The sequence below is a fragment of the Dendrobates tinctorius genome, unplaced genomic scaffold (genome assembly GCF_039654945.1).
Source record: "Dendrobates tinctorius isolate UK_male_01 unplaced genomic scaffold, ASM3965494v1 ptg000028l, whole genome shotgun sequence".
In the NCBI taxonomy this organism is placed as follows: domain Eukaryota; kingdom Metazoa; phylum Chordata; class Amphibia; order Anura; family Dendrobatidae; genus Dendrobates; species Dendrobates tinctorius.
This window is the reverse complement of record NW_027361696.1, coordinates 32857583-32871207: the sequence shown is the minus strand read 5'-3', so window position 1 is coordinate 32871207 and position 13625 is coordinate 32857583. Positions and strand designations below refer to the sequence as shown.

Sequence of the window (13625 nt, the reverse complement as noted above, 5' to 3'; positions counted from 1 at the left end):
AGAATATAACTACTATAATACTGCTCCTATGTACAAGAATATAACTACTATAATACTGCTCCCTATGTACAAGAATATAACTACTATAATACTGCACCGATGTACAAGAATATAACTACTATAATACTGCTGCTATGTACAAGAATATAACTACTATAATACTGCCCCGATGTATAAGAATATAATTACTATAATACTGCCCCCTATGTACAAGAATATAACTACTATAATACTGTTCCTATGCACGAGAGCATAACTACTATAATACTGCTCCTATGTACAAGAATATAACTACTATAATACTGCCCCGATGTACAAGAATATAACTACTATAATTCTGCTCCTATGTACAAGAATATAACTACTATAATACTGTTCCTATGCACGAGAACATAACTACTATAATACTGCTCCTATGTACAAGAATATAACTACTATAATACTGACCCTATGTATAAGAATATAACTACTATAATACTGACCCTATGTACAAGAATATAACTATAATACTGCTCCCTATGTACAAGACTATAACTACTATAATACTGCTCCTATGTACAAGAATATAACTACTATAATACTGCTCCTATGTACAAGAATATAACTACTATAATACTGTCTCCTATGTACAAGACTATAACCACTATAATACTTCTCCTATGTACAAGAATATAACTACTATAATACTGCTCCTATGTACAAGAATATAACTACTATAATACTGTCTCCTATGTACAAGACTATAACCACTATAATACTTCTCCTATGTACAAGAATATAACTACTATAATGGTGCCCCTATGTACAAGAATATAACTACTATAATACTGCCCCTATGTACAAGAATATAACTACTATACTGCCCCGTATGTACAATAATATAGCTGCTATAATACATTTGCTCTGTGTGGGTGTTATACACGCGACCCTTGTGATTACCCACAGACTGTTCCCTGGATACCATACACATGCTGTACATATAAATGTGCCGCTCTGGGTTCTCATCATGGTTCCGTTTCTTGGGATGATCAGTCACTGGATGTGTTGAGCTGATGTGTCGGTGAGCGGTAATGTGACAGAGAATGATGGGCGGCAGATTTATGAGAAGTCTGTTAGAAGTGTCAGCGCCCATTGCAGCGGATAAATACATAAATTGCCTCTGGAGAGATATATTGACCCTCAGATGGGAAAATGTGAAGAAATGAGGGCACATGACTTGTCCGTACCTCGTTCATCAACGCGGGGAGAAAATTCACAAGGTCGAGGCAAATCACACTGGGCTATTTCTGGGCACTGGCAGAGCGCCCTCTGTCCTTACACTTCAGGGCTGCACTTTAGTCTTCAGAGCAGGCGGCCATATTGTGATTGGCGGGGGAGCCCGGACCCGTCTGTTTTTGCAGTCACTTGGGTCTCAATTCAATGTCCTTCTTAAAGGGAGTGTGAGCCTCATAAGGGATATCACTCGATAAAAATGGCACCATTAGTCCGAAACTGCTCATGTATGCGAAATAGGATGCTGGGTGCCCTCTGGGTGTGGCCCACAGACTCATTAATTTGAGGGTGACCCCACCCCCTGTCTGGTGATTGACAGTGCTGGCTTGCCTAAGATAGCTCCGTAGACAGCAGGGGTGTGACTACATAAGTGCAAAGGTTGCAATCACAACCAGGTAATGGACACTGGGGGCCCCAAAAAGTCTCCTTAGCCTTTTATAAAATGACCAACGTTATTAATGACTTTGGACAGTGGAGCTTTTGCATTGCTTCAAGCTACGCCACTGCTGTCAATCACCAGTGAGGGAGGCAGGGACATGCGAATCCAGTGGGCGAAGCAGTGCACCGAGTCTCTTGGCCACACCCAAGGTGCACCACGCACCATTATTAGCATATTAGATTAAACTTTAGCCTCGGCACCAATTAGAACACTAAAGATGCAATTTTTTGGGGGGCGATAATACCCTCTACCAGGCTTATTGTATACTGTCAATTTGAGCTGACACACTCCTTTAAAGGGGTATTCTCAATCTTCAAGATCATAACCCAATATGTAGTAGGTGTAACAATAATAATATTAGCAAATACCTTAAATTAAAAATTTAGTATAGTTCTTCTGATTAGCTATGTCACGTCCCCCATGTGCAGGGCATTGCAGTAGTTTAGGCATCCATGGTTACGACCACTCATATAGTGAAAGTTAATTAGTTGCCAGTGGACATAACCATGGATACGTAATCTACTGCTGTCCTGCACATGGGGAACGTGACATAGCTAATCAGAAGAACCATACTACATTTGTAATTGAAGGTATTTGCTAATATTATTATTATTACACCCACTACATATTGAGATAGGATTTTGGAAGATGGGGATACCCCATTAAGACATTCAGGGAATGCTGGGATTTGTAGTTTTATAACACCAGCTGATCCATAGTTTTCAATGCAGCCAAGAGTAACATCTTTATGCATTATTGTTCCCAATCATAAAGCCTGTAAGGTAATGATTTTTTTTGCTCCGCTTGCCAACCAATAGCTCAATTATTGCTGAATGTATAGGACCGTTCTTGCTGTGCGGCGGTCTGTGCCGACTAATATCTGGATATGTGACATGGATTTACGCCTCTGGCTAATGCAACTCGTGTGGATATGGTGGTGATTCATAATTCCTATAAAGCCTCCCAATGAGAATAGAAGAATAATGATTCCCAATATTACCGAATGGCTGCACAGCACCCAGGGCGGCAGGGAGGGCGGGGGCAGCGGGAGCATTGTGTTAGGTGGGGATTAAAAAAAAAATAAAGAACCTTCTTATTTCATTCCCTTCCTCCAGTGCTAGTGCACAAGATGTAGTTTTGAAATAAGTAGGCTCCATTTTCTTGTTTTGAGGGCAGCTGCTTCCTTTATTGCCAGGCAGTGCTGGACTGGCCCACCAGAGAAGCGGAGAATCTTCCGGTGGGCCCTCGCTTTTCTTTCAGAGGTATTTAGATGGCTTGCAGACAGGTTCCAGTGATGGATACAATAGCGCCTTCTACCGCACGCTCTACTTTAAAGGGGCGTCTTCTGGGACCTGTTCCCTTTAAACGTACCCTAGATAGTATGGTTTATGAATGAGCCTTATTACTTCCTCCTCGGTGCAGCACTCGGTAAATGTTTACACGCGCAAATAAACATCATTTCATAATTTAGACATGAAAGACTCGCAGGAGACGTGCGCTCCACCGTCCCGGCTTCTCCGCGGTGTCACAACAGCGAAACAACACGTTTCCATTTTGTCTATTACGGGCTTTTCCAGCGAAGCCGACGACACTGGCTGCAATAAGCCGCCGGCGTTATTTCTGACTTCATCCTTTTAGGAGTTTATAATATAGCCGTGGAAATAACGGCAGCGATTATGGAAACGGCGCAGAGAGAAAGGCGGCAGAACGCAATTCTACATGACGGCCGCATATTGAGCCTTAGGTTTGCGCAGATGTTCTATAATAGCTTTACTAGATTTTACTTACTACTGTTTTATATCAATTTTTAGACTTTATATTGTTTTGTGTATGACAAAAACCCCCAAAAAGAAATAAATATTTATTACTATTTCCAAAATATTAAACAATAATTAATATTAATTATTTATTAAAGAACACATACTACTACAAATCGTAAAAATAAATATAAGGTAATAATAATAATTTAGACTTTTTCCCATCCTAAAAAATTATATAAATATATATATTAATTATTATTATTAATAATAATAATATATAATGTTTAATACAATAATTAATATGTATTAATATATGCTTATATAATGTTTAATACAATAATTAATATTTATTAATATATGCTATTAAAATTATGAATACATATAATGAAATAATAATAATAATAATAAAGGGACAATTTGGCTTATCGCCTCGTTAAAAATAAATAATATATAAATACATTGCAATAATTATTTATTATTCAATAATTTTTATTAAATAATAAAATTAATAACTTATTAATTAATAAGTACTACTACTGCAACTAATAATAATATTAATAATAGACATTTTGGATTTTCACCCTCCTTCCCAACTTTGTGCCCAATTTTTATATTTATGTTATATAAAATTAATTTTGCATATTTTTATATGTTATTTTTAGATCTCCTTTTTTTTAACATAGATACATACTCTGGCGATGTCTGCTGCTCTGCCACATTTCATAGTGGCCATAATGAGGCAATTGGTAGCCAACAATAAAAAAGAGTCTTAGGGTCCTGTCACATACAGCGATCTCGCTAGCGAGATCGCCGATTTTGTGACACATCAGCGATCTCGCCAGCAACATCGCTGTGTGTGACGGAGATCAGCGACCGGCCCCCCTGCCGGTTATCGCTGATCGTGCTCGAGCGGCCTGGGCCATTTTTCGATCGCTGGTCTACCGCTGCCCAGCACGCATCGCTGCATGTGGCAGCGAGAGACCAGCGATCAGCGACGCTGGACGCTGGTTTCTAATGTAAACGTTGGGTATCCAGGAGTCGCGCGGCTCCTGGATACCCGATGTTTACCTTGGAAACCAGCGTCGCTGGTCCTGATCGCTGGAGGGGCCTAACGATGTCCCAGCGATCCCATCCATGTTGGATTGTTGGTGGGATCGCTGGGACATCGTTATGTGTGACAGGGGCTTTAGAGGGGATTGGAAAGTGGATGTTGGGAGTGTTTCATGTTACTTTAACCTCCCGGTTGCCAAAGCTAGAGCAGCTCAACAGTTTTCCTGATTTGAATGCTGCCACCTGACCGGGCATGCGCTCCCAACCGACTCTTCGTATCCACGAGAAGATCCTCAAGAAAACCTCCCCACATTTCCATCTCGACAGAGTAACCGGCCCCTGAGGACTGAGAGGAGACGAAAGGAAAGAGTCAGGTCCCTTTCCCACCTCTTTGAAGGCTCCTCTGTAAAGTCTTCGAGTTGCGGCACGATGATCTATGGGGAAGTGATCCTCAGACAGAAAACTCCCCTGCCGCCCGACTACTTTATTCTCTCCATTCTCACCACCATCTTCTGCCTCTCACCGCTGGGATTGGTGGTGATCTATTTCTCTATGAAGGTATGCAGAAAAATGGCGCAACTGTGGCGCACAACAGGGCTCCGTGTGTATTAGATGGCGTGCCATATTTGTGCCTTAGTCTCGGTTATCTGAGCAGTTGCAATATGGCGACCAAGGTGTGACATTGTGACACCAATAGGGCGTGAACGCCGCATGTGAAATGTGAGCGCTTCTAGGTTTTCTCCTCCAGACGTGGAATTGTCTGCAGAGAGGAGCCATCAGCATGGCGGACAGATATTCGCACGTCGCCTTTATAACCACCGTAATAGCGGTGGGGGTCGGATTCCTGGCCTGGATGTCACTCTTCATCTTCCTGTACAGTCAGCAGTGGGGCGTGCTCATCTACGAGCTGCACAACCTGACGCACACCTTCAACATTACGGAGTAAGAAGAGGCGGCCGCCATGTTGGGAACAAAAAAATAAAATGAGAAAATGTCTATATTAAATAAAAGACTTAAAACTGAAGCATTTGCGCATTACTCATTGGTAAAATCAAAAGTGACCCATTTGTTTTAGATTATTTAATATCGATGCTGCACTGAATATACAGGTTGTTTTTTTCCCGGCTACCTGGAAATGGTTGTTTTCAGTAATTGCACCCTATTTCCAAATAATTTCTCTTTAGAAAGGGGGTGTGGCTCACAGCTTTCTCTGTAGACCTTTTACTTTTCCCTGTGACGGAGAAATAAGTTAGCCAATGCCTACTTGGCTTAGGCTAGTTTCACATTTGCGTATGGAGGAGCTGCGGAGGGATGCGGACTTCCTCCGTGAAGCTCCTCCCACGGTCACACCTCCTCCGGTCAGCTCTGCTTCCGTCAGCATGCGGCCTGGGTACCCTATCTTTAGCATTGGGTACGCAGGCCTTGCCGATGTATGCGGATGCCTCCGCATGCGTCGTTTTGGTGGTGCGGCGACCTGCACCGAACGCAACGTGATGCATTTTGGTGCTGTCGCTGCACCATCAAAATGACACATGCGGAGGCATCCGCATACATCGGCACGGCCTGCGTACCCAATGCTAAAGATAGGGTACACAGGCCGCATGCCGACGGAGGCGGAGCTGACCGGAGGAGGTGCGGCCGTGGGAGGAGCATGACGAAGGAAGTCTGCAGCCCCCCGCAGCTCCTCCATACGCAAATGTGAAACCAGCCTAAGCAGAGAGAAAAATTCCATATAGGGTGGCTAAATTTCAGGAACTATGGGACGAATTTGAAAAAAAAAAAAAAAAAAAGTGCAAAGTAGAAGAAGATAAATGAGCCAACAAGGTGGCAACGTTATTCTTGGTGACGGCTTGTTTAAAGGGAATGTGTGATCAGAAAATGACCTATTGGGTAAACCAGGTTTTTGTCACACTTGATAGTTTTTTTTTTAATTGGAAATTATTTTTTTTTTTAATATCAGGATCTGTATTAAAAATAAAATGAGCAACCAAGAAATGTTCACACTGGTCACTGGAGCTTTTTTATGCTTCTTCTTCCTATCCATTCAGAAGAATTTTCATCAGGTTCATTATCATGAGAGGCAGAATTACAATGATTGATCACAGCTCTTTACATAGCTGATAACACAGGAGCCACCATTCGCAATTCGTGATGTCACAGCTCACCTCCTCCTCCTGTACAATGACTGATAAAATGTCTATACACAGTAGATAACACAGGATCCACCATTCACAATTCGTGATGTCACAGCTCAGCTCCTCCCCCTCCCTTCACAATAACATTTGCACACGCTCATTAGATGCCTCAGTACAATGGACAGTATGTGATTCTGCTCGTTGCTGCTAATGTACAAGTGTTATTTATGAAAACAACAGCAAGTCAGAATGTAAATATTCTTCAGTGATCAATGTGAAAACTAAGATTTCTTATTTTTATTACTGATTGCGATATGGTAAAAATAAAAATTGCCAAATAAAAAAAAATACATTTAACCCCAGAACTTCAAACAATAAGCCATTTGTCCATTCCCAATTGGTACAGGCAGGATGTACTGACCCTGAATGTATCCACCCAACATGTCCTATCATGCCACATAGATAACGACGTTAAATAAATAAATCAATAAATGTAAATAAATAAATACGTTAGGTAAAGTAGAAGCGTATCTCTGTTGAGGCATTGCACATTATCGGTGAGATTTCCTTTGCAAAATGTGCCAAAAATGGAGTATATCGTAAATGTCAAATTTACCAAAGGGCGTTGGTGGGGTATAAAATATATACTTTCCCACCAGTTTAGAAGGACACAAGCTCAAGATCTGCCATTCCTCACGATCTACAAACCTTTCAGTCCACAGCCCGCGCTCCATAATCAAACCGTAGACCGCTGTGAACTAAACCACGAGCTATAAATCATCCACTGGGGGAGATTTGTCTTCCCAGCAGCTGCACTTGGATGAAGATCATCCGTTACTAAATGATCCAAAGTATATGAGGGACCCATATATAATACAAGGCAATGATACAACTCGCTGATACAATGTATCAAGCATAAGGGGGAGGTAACCTTAAATACCAGAATATTTTAAAGGGAGATGACAGTAGGTGTGAGGTTTTATAGGGGCTATATCCCCTACGGTGCTATGTGCTTAGTCGAGTTTGGGCTGACTCACTCCCTTTAATAGTGCAGACTCCTTTCCTTTAAGACTGCAGCATACCTTATCATTTAAGGCTATGTTCTCCCCCCCAGTATGTCTGTGCCCCTATGCTTCATGATACCCTTTTTTGGACCTGCTAAATGATCAGGTTTGTTATAAGACCCCCCACAAATCATAGCTTTTAATCTCCATGAACAATGGTCTCTAAAATTGAAAAATCATCTTTAAGGCTGAGTGCAGACGGACTTTTTGGCCCTGCGGATTTTTCCGCGCAGAATGGAAGAAATCCGCAGGTCAAATGACCTGCATTTTTCCTGCGGATTTCTTCCATTTTTCTTGCGGTTTTCTTGCGGTTTTTGTGCGGTTTTCCACTGCGGTTTTCCCCCTGCGGATTTGGTGACAGGGGAGATGGAAAACCGCACAAAAGAAGTAACATGCTGCGGATTTTGTACCGCAGGAAAACTGTGCGGAAAAATCCGCAGCGTCTGCACAGCGGGTTTTTTTTTCCATTGATTTTAAGGCTACTGTACATCACAATGCGGATATGCAACGTTTCTGCGCGGTAAAATCCGCTGCGGATCCGCTGCAAATCTGCATCGTGTGCACACAGCCTAAAAGTGTCAAGTAGTGATTCCTTCTAGGGCAACCAAACAGTAAAAAAAGAGTATAAATCAGGGAGCATCAGACAGAGAACTACAAAGCAGAGAAGTCCAGGAACCGGTGCACCAGACGTCCTCCTTTTGGTAACTTTATACTATGGAAAAATCACTACGTTTAGCCTGCGGAGGGCTTTATTAAACCATAGAAAAAAGAGGAATGAGGCCTGATAAAGGACATGCACAGCTGAAACGTTGTGATTTTTCTGTACTCATAAAGTTAGGACGTGTGGTGCCCCGATTCCTGGATTTTTCTGCATTGCTACAACCTTGTGGCGGATTGCAGCGTGTGCTCAGGACCCATCTATTGCAAATATAAGAGAACTACAACTCCCCACGTGCACTCCAAATACACATAGCAGGCTGGGAGTTGTGGTTATTCATGCTGCATACTTCCATACACACGACATAAAGCTCCAGTGAAATCTGAAGGGAAATTGGCTTATAAAGACTAATTATGTTTCCTGCTTTGGATGTTGAACTAGGAAATGAGGGTTATAGCAACGCGGCTCTATTTACTACATCATGGGTTCAAGGACCGTGCAACATAGGTTCTACTCCTACGGAAAGGTGCTTTGGAGACCCATACATCATAAATGTCATCCTGCTAAAGACCTGCATACAAAACCTGACAGTTCACGATATAATCAATAATAAATGGAATTCTTTATAATGCATAAGATCCATCAACAGCAGCCTAACCCGTCCAATCACTGATGGTGCACAAAGAATACAAGTTACTGGGACAGCTAAATGGTCAAGGAATATTGAAAGCTGTGCCTTGTGGGAAAGATGGAAGTTCCTGCAGAAGCGAAAGAATTAACAATGTTGCAGGGTATAGTCAATAACATACAAAATGGTTTCTATTACTTAAGATCCATCAACAGCAGCTTAACCCCTCCAATCACAGATGGTACCTCTGCAATATAATAGACAAGACGGTCAATGAACGTTGGAGGTTGCTCTATGGGAAAGGTGGAGGTGGCTGGTTTCTGCTATAGTGAGAGGGTTAACTGTCTTCCTTGGAAGAATTACAATAGATAAGATCCATCAACAGCAGCCTAACTTCAATCACTGATGGTTCACATAGAATACTAATTACTGGAACAGCCAAATGGTCAATGAATTTAGAAGGCTGTGTCTTGTGGTGTGGGAAGTTGCTGGTTTATGCAGCAGTGAAAGAGTTAATAATGTTGCAAGGTGTAGTCAATGACATAGAGAATTGTTTCTGTTACTTATGATCAATCAACAGCAGGGTAACCTCTCCAATCACAAATGTCCCCATGGAATGCAATTCACTATATTAGACAAACGGTGAATGAATGTTGAAGGTTGCATTATGTGAAAGGTGGAAGTGGCTGATTTCTGCAGCAATGAGAGAGTTAAAAATATTGCATTGCAGCACTACAATACCCAAGATCCATAAACAGCAGCCTAACATCTCCAACCACAGATGGTTCTCATAGACAACAAATTTTTCTACCTGCAGAGTTAACAATCCTAGATTATAGGCAATAATATTTATAAAATAGTTTATAATCCTAAGAACCATAAACAGCAGCCTGTCATCTAAAATCAGAGATGATGTCCACAAAGTGCAAGTTACTCTGGTCAATACACGTTGCTTTGTGGGAAAGGTGGAAGTTTTTAGTTTTTTTGCAGCAATAAAAGGGTTAGCTATCTTACTTTGCAGGATTACAATACCAAAGATCCATCAACAGCAGCTTGACATAGGTGGTGTCCACAGAATACAAGTTATGCTACCAGACAAATGTTCAATGAATGTTGAATGTTGCTCTGTGGGAAAGGTGGAAGTAGCAGATTTCTCCAGGAATAAAAGGGTTAACTACCTTGCTTTGCAACATTACAACACCCAAGATGCATCAACAGCAGTAACAAGAGTTACTATGTCAGACTAATGGTGAATGGACATTAAAGGTGGCTTTGGATGGAAGTTGCAACAATGAAAGGGTTAATAGTGTGGCACTGCACTTCAGACCCTGTGGAGGTGATGCAAGTTGCAGCAGTGAAAGAGTTAACAGGGCACTTCAGACCCTGTGGAGGGGATGGACGTTTCAGCAGTGAAAGGGTTAATAGTGTGGCACTGCACTTCAGACCCTGTGGAGGTGATGGAAGTTTCAGCAGTGAAAGGGTTAACAGGGCACTTCAGACCCTGTAGAGGTGATGGAAGTTGCAGCAGTGAAATGGTTAACAGGGCACTTCAGACCATGTGGAGGTGTGGAAGTTGCAGCAGTGAAAGGGTTAACAGGGCACCCCAGACCCTGTGGAGGTGATGGAAGTTGCAGCAGTGAGGTGGCATGCCAGGCTGGGGGATCATGCATCATCTTACCTGAGGGGTTATTTCTTGAGGTGGCAGAGGCAGTTGTGGAGAAGCTACATGGTGCTGAGGACAGCTCCCTGCAATCCAACTCTAGGGAAGCCAAAGTGACTGGGAGGAGGAGATGCTGATCAATGCTGGGAGCTGGCCAGACAAGGATGAAATGAGCAGACATCATACAAAGGGGGGTTTTAAGAGATGCAAGAGGAGGGGCAGAGATGAGAGATCCCAACAGAGACCTGAGCAGAGGAGCAGGAGATCACAGGAAAATGGGACAGTGGTGGGAGGTAAGTATGGCACATGGAGATGGAGCACATGAGAGAGCAGAGCTGCAAGGGAGATGCTCTGAATTTCTAGACCAATGCATCCAGAGAAGGCAGAAACAGTGTAGTGTAACAGCAGAAATGTGCTAGTCAATGGCTAGGTGCTGCCTGAGCCAGGGGAGGCGGAATGTGACTGCATGTAGCAGAGCTCTTCCTGTCAGTTAACTCTTTGCATGTGTTTCCTTTGTGCATGATGGTGTCTTTTCGGATTTAATAAGGATGGAGAAGGGTTACCTGCAGACCTATGTAAATACAAAGATGACATCACCTTCGTATTATACAATCAGTGGTCGATTCACTTCTCATTTACTACATTGTAACCAAGGACAATGACAAAATGACAAAATGTAGCAGGAAGTGTGGTGAGATACAAAGAATGAGGAGAGGAGGGAGAGAGGGAAATGGAGACCACTCTTTACATAGACTGTTACATTATGAATTTGAGGTGGTAAAAGAGAAAGAGGGGTGGATGACAGAATAGGAGGCCATTATTAAAAGTGTGTTCTATGGAATGACCATTATAGAGGTGGAACAGGAGATAAGGCTATGGAGAGACCATAACAGAAGTGGCACAGGAGATAAGTCTATGGGAAGACTATGAGAGAAATGACTTTGGAGATAAGTATATCGAAGGACCATTATAGAGGTGGAACAGAAAATAAGTCTATGGAGACGCTATGTGAAAAGTAGCACAGGAGATAAGTCTATGGGAAGACCATGATAGAGGTAGAACAGGAGATAAGTCTATAGAGAGACCATGAGAGAAGTGATAAATGAGATAAGTCTATGGGAAGACAATAACATAAGTGGCACAGGAGATAAGTTAATGAAAGGACCATGATAGCGGTGGAACAGGAGATAAGTCTATGTGAAGGCCATGAGAGAAGAGACACAGGACATAAGTCTATGGGAAGACCATGAGAGAAGAGACACAGGAGATAAGTCTATGGGAAGACCATGAGAGAAGAGACACAGGAGATAAGTCTATGGGAAGACCATGAGAGAAAAGACACTGGAGATAAGTCTATGGAGGGACCATTATAGAGGTGGCACGGGAGATAAATCTATGGAAAGACCATTATAGAGGTGGAACAGGAGATAAGTCTATGGAAGGACCATTATAGAGGTGGCACAGGAGATAAGTCTATGGGAAGAACATTTAAGAAGTGACACAGGAGATAAGTCTATGGAAGGACCATGATAGAGGTGGCACGGGAGATAAGTCTATGGAAGGACCATGATAGAGGTGGCACGGGAGATAAGTCTATGGAAAGACCATGATAGAGGTGGAACAGGAGATAAATCTATGGAGAGACCATGAGAGAAGTGACACAGGAGATAAGTGTATGGGAAGACCATGAGAGAAGTGGCTCGGGAGATAAGTCAATGAAAGGACCATGATAAAGGTGGAAGAGAAGGTAAGTCTATGGGAAGACCATAAGAGAAGGGACACAGGAGATAAGTCTATGGAAGGACCATTATAGAGGTGGCACAGGAGATAAGTTGATGAAAGGACCATGATAGAGGTGGAACAGGAGATAAGTCTATGGGAAGACCATATAAGAAGTGATACAGGAGATAAGTCTATGGAATGACCATGATAGACGTGGCATGGGAGATAAGTCTATGGAAAGACCATGATAGAGGTGGAACAGGAAATAAGTCTATGGAGAGACCATGAGAGAAGTGACACAGGAGATAAGTCTATGGAGAGACCATGAGAGAAGTGACACAGGAGATAAGTCTATGGGAAGACTATGAGAAAAGTGGCACAGAAGATAACTTAATGAAAGGACTATGATAGAGGTGGAACAGGAGATAAGTAGATAAGTCTATGGGAAGACCATGAGAGATGAGACACAGGAGATACGTCTATGGGAAAACCATGAAAGAAGAGACACAGGAGATAAGTCTATGGAGGGACCATTATAGAGGTGGCACAGGAGATAAATTTATGGAAAGACCATTATAGAGGTGGAACAGGAGATACGTCTATGAAAGGAGCATGATAGAGGTGGAACAGGAGATAAGTCTATGGAAAGACCATGTAAGAAGTGACACAGGAGATAAGTCTATGGAAAGACCATGATAGAGGTGGAACAGGAGATAAATCTATGGAGAGACCATGAGAGAAGAGACAAGGGAGATAAGTGTATGGGAAGAACATGAGAGACGTGGCACAGGAGATAAGTTGATGAAAGGACCATGATAAAGGTGGAAGAGGAGATAAGTCTATGGGAAGACCATGAGAAGAGAGACACAGGAGATAAGTCTATGGGAAGACCATGAGAGAAGAAGCACAGAAGATAAGTCTATAGAGTGACCATTAAAGAGGTGGCATGGAAGATAAGTCTATGGAAAGACCATGTTAGAGGTAGCACAGGAGATAATTCTATGGAAGGACCATGATAGAGGTGGAAAAGGATAAAAGTTTTTGGAAGGCTCACGATAGAAGGGGACAATTGATAAGTTTATGGGAAGACCATGAAGAGGTAGCACAGGAGATAAGTCTATAGAGGCACCAGAGATAGGTCTACTGGTGGAACACAATGAAAGAAGAAGTGGTGAGATGGGTCCATCAAAAGACTAAAGAAGATGTGGTACTGGAGATGGGTCAATGGGAATTTTAT

The 13625-nt window shown here is 42.3% G+C and overlaps 1 protein-coding gene and 1 long non-coding RNA gene across 2 annotated transcripts in view; one reads left to right on the top strand and one right to left on the bottom strand.

The window, feature by feature from the left end:
• LOC141085265 (G protein-activated inward rectifier potassium channel 4-like) overlaps window positions 1-10798 on the bottom strand; it is a 127956-nt gene extending 117158 nt beyond the window's left edge. The window contains exon 1 of the mRNA XM_073570537.1: window positions 10685-10798. The gene's annotated coding sequence lies outside the window, so the exon portion shown is untranslated. The remainder of the gene's footprint in view (window positions 1-10684) is intronic.
• Window positions 10799-10845: 47 nt separating this feature from the next.
• Window positions 10846-13625, top strand: part of LOC141085266 (uncharacterized) — an 80336-nt gene continuing 77556 nt past the window's right edge. The window contains exon 1 of the long non-coding RNA XR_012231257.1: window positions 10846-10959. This is a non-coding gene — a long non-coding RNA (uncharacterized lncRNA). The remainder of the gene's footprint in view (window positions 10960-13625) is intronic.